Source organism: Limulus polyphemus, unplaced genomic scaffold (genome assembly GCF_000517525.1).
Source record: "Limulus polyphemus unplaced genomic scaffold, Limulus_polyphemus-2.1.2 Scaffold1663, whole genome shotgun sequence".
In the NCBI taxonomy this organism is placed as follows: domain Eukaryota; kingdom Metazoa; phylum Arthropoda; class Merostomata; order Xiphosura; family Limulidae; genus Limulus; species Limulus polyphemus.
The window spans coordinates 186,569-190,861 of NW_013667273.1; positions in this window are offsets into that span (position 1 = coordinate 186,569).

A 4,293-nucleotide genomic window follows, 5' to 3' on the forward strand; every position below is an offset into this window, starting at 1 on the left:
GTCTTTTATGCCCATGAGCTCAATAGTCACCCACACTGGTCCCCACAATCTTGAAGAATGTCCTCTCACACCACAAAGCTTCTCTATGGCTTCTGGTACTCCTTCATGATTTAACACCTTGATGCTCACAAGGGTTTGCTGAGATGCAGAGCTGGTAGCGTTATTTCATGTGCACAGAAGGTGCCGCTCAGGTTGAAATACCAGTATATCTTGTCTTGTGTGACAAACAAGCAAATTTTGCTGAATTCTAATGATATCTAATTATAATCAATTATCTCATTGATTACTGTATAGCACCTATATATTCTGAGGCATCTTTTAGGCAATCTTCTACTTGATTGATATCACTGGAGTCGTTGTATAACTAGAATGTTTCAATGGGAAAGGTTAGTGGCTCGATGATGGCACGCATGGTCGCCCCACTGCAGGGCCCTACTGAAAAACTTTGCTTGCAAATATTGTTGGTGGTCTACAATGCTGCTAGACTTTGATAGGGGTGGTTGAAGTGCAATCCATAACTAGTTTTAAACAGATGTTTTGCATCTTTTCAATCTTCTTTAATTGCGTTGCACTCATAATGATCATAAATAGTGCATAATCTAAGATGTAGCAGAGTAGACTTTAGTAGAGCATAAATAAATAACGTTCTTCAGCTATATTTTCATCTCCAGCTTCCAATACATTGATGCCATTAATAGCTATGATTATCATGGTCTTAACGTTGCTGATGAAGATGAGTTGTCTGTCAAAGGTTATCCACAGGTTCTTTAGTGTTTTCAGTGACCACAAAGGATCATTATTGCTTATACTGGTCACCTTTCTGTTGTTGAGAGTGAAGAACATTAATATGTATAAGTCTTTCAAACACAAAAATGTCTACAAAAAGCACTTAGAAAAACTGAATACGAAGCCTTAACTGGGATGAGGTTAATTCAAAGAGAGATTGAATTACCACTTTTTTACCATATAGGCTTACAATGAATCTCACTAGGATAAAATCTCAGATTGGTTTCTCAATCCAGTTCCAGTACCATTAAGTGGTCCTGGATGGTATCCATCACCGATCCAAGTTACCCGATTGCATCTGTGAGAATCCTTTATTCCAGAATCAGTTAATGAAACGATTCTACTCTGCTTTGAATGACGTTAATAACTTTCGGTTCGGAAAATAGCCTAACCCAATAATCTACTCATGTTTTCGCGGAGAAAAAACAAACAAAAAGCTTTGTTTGTTTATTCACGCAAAACTGAAAGGCCAGGCATGTTTGACGAGTTTCAATCCTGCCTTTAAATGAAACATTTCGCAATTTCTTAACTTGAACTGAGACCATAATATTCAATATTTCAAAGAAATAAATATATAAATAAATAATGCCATTGTAAATTTGCTAAACATGGAAATTTCTGACTGATCTACCATATATCAGCTCTTGCATGTGTAGTATATAAATATACTATGTAAATCTATCTTCTTGTATTACTATAGTATTAAGACGTATCTTACACATGTAACTAAGATAGATTATAAATATTTATCTATATAGAAGAAGGTCCAACCTGGTCTGTTAACAATGTGGTTTCACAGGTATCTTTTATATAACTGTAAGAAAATATGTCGAGCAGAAGCATATTCAAATGATTTTGAGAAAGGAAACTTAAGCTCTCGTAAAGCAGGGTATATACATATATATATATATTTGAGAAAAATACAGATATAATACCAACATTTGATTTATTTTCTGCGATTTTTGCGAAGAAATACTTAATAAATGGGAATGTCTGCAGCAAATACAATATTCGCTGACTCTCATTCAACAGGCCGAAATCCTCATAAAAAACATCAAATATACAACACTAAATAAAATCGTGTCACTACATAATTCATTAAGGAAAGTAACGACCAAACTAAATACTGTATAAACTAGTAAACACAATGAATTCACTAAAAATCACGTACAGAGTGAAAACTTCAGAAACTCAACATCCAGTGTTTTTTTTTAAAAAAAACAATAACATATTGTGAACGGGAGCTTGAAGTAAAAGCGGCAACATCTTCAAAAGCAGAAATGTGTTAGACTAAATGACATGAGCCTGAGATCCAGTAAATAAGATGATTCTTAGGAGAATAAGCAACATAGTATTTAAATCAAATAACAACGGTGTTTTACTGTAGCAACAGAAGCTATGGTAAGAGAGTATAATAACACTATTCATTACAACAATGTGAGTGATTAACTTTTGGAACGAAAGATTCAAGGTTTAGGCTAGCTATACGCTGCTTTACACCATCTACACTTTCAGCTGTAGGTTTGTTATAAAAGTGACACTCAACCCTGTTTCACTTTTGAGTTGCTATATAGGTGGCAGGTGTTAGTAACTGATTGTCCATCAGTTGTAACTAAGGAATGGTTATGCCTGAACCGTGAAGTTTTTGACATGGACGTTTAGCCCATGTATCTCATTAAGCGCCTTTCAGTAAGAAACTATCGTCTACTGATGTCAGCAATGGGTGGATATGTCCCATTTTCGTTTTAAACAATTCTTTTCAATCTTCGTAATAATGTCTTCGTAATAATTGCTAGAAACCGGGTTTCGATGCCCGTGGTGGGCAGAACACAGATAGTCCATTGTGTAGATTTGTGCTTAACTTCAAACAAACAAATCTTTGTAATAAAATCCGATAATGTAGAAATCCATATACAAATAACGTAGAGCCGAAATATTCGGCATTTTGATGACAGAAGCTCCATGTGTTCTTTATAGAATGGTTGTTTGTTTGCCTGCCACTGGTATCGAAACCCGGTTTCTAGCGTTATAAGTCCGCTGACTTATCGCTGCATCTTTGGGGGGGGGGGGCGTTCTTTACAGAAGCTGAAGAACTTGCACGGTAGAACGTGTCAGATTCAGACCCTATACACCAAGCAACGCTCTACTACGCAAGTTCAAGTCTCTGGTTACGAAAGAGAAACCTACGACACAAGATGCAATTGCAATGAAGCTAGGCTTAGCTCTTGGTGCTGGTAACCAGATGATAAGAAGGATTTGAATCTCACAAGTCCAAACGCCACAGATTTCAAGCCACTCCTGGAAATCAATGTCTGTTTTCTGTAAGTTGGCGAAACAAATTGGAATAACAAAAGTTCCCTTCAGCTACATACACTTTATGCTGTTTAAAGCCCATTTTGTTGTTAGTGCAAAATTACACAATGGGCCATCAGCACTCTGGCCACCACAGGTATCGAAACCGGATGTTTAACGTTATATGCCATCAAACTTAATGCTGAGCTACAGGGAAACCTCATAATGGAGACTTTGAAGAAACTTTGTCAAGATGTTTGGTCTAAGCAAGGCCTCACTGAAGTAATTCAACCAGCATGTGTGGATCTTGACAAAAAAGAGACAATTATTTATAGCTGTGGATATAACTGTAATAGCCAACAATGTAACAAACATTTATTTAGGTTTATTACCTGAAAGCAGACAATTTGACTTATCCAATCATTTTGAGATGATATAAAATAAAAATAGTTTATGATTGTTTAGCTTTCATTATTCGGTTAAATTCACTTTAGTTATCGGTGGACAATTATAAAAACTAGTATACATAAAATAAACTTACTATAGCCTGAACGATATATAGATTAGAAACATCTGAATAATATTCAAGACATAGTAACTCCGACTTTGTTATAATTCGCCTCAAAGAGACGTGTAGAAACCATTAGTGATTAATGCAACTAAAAAAGTAGAATAATTTCAAGACTTCTTGTAGAATGAATGTGTAAAGGTTTGTATTAAAAAAAAATTCAAAAACACACAATTATATCTAAAATTTACTCTAAGCCATTTATAACATCTACAGACATCTAAGCGCAAGTGTATATAGTTAAGATATATACACCTGGAAAAAAGTTAAGCACCCCCCGTGTTTTTTCAAGTGATTCAGATTCGACGTAGGTTATAACCACATAACTTCTTATTAAGAAGTCCAAACAAATATTAATGTGCTTGAAATTATTTTTGGGATTTTAATCAATGTATTGACAGTTCTGAATGACTAACTAACAATCATCTATTGCATTTAAAACTATAACTGAACATTATGTAAAATAACCCATAAATAATTATGGTTTTTAACAGTGTTGCCACCAGTGGCACAGCGGTATGTCTACAGACTTACAACGCTAGAAACCGTGTTTCGATACCCGTGGTGGGTAGAGAGAGATAGCCTATTGTGTAGATTTGTGCTTAACTTCAAACAAACAATTAACAGTGTCAGCTCTCATCAGTCCA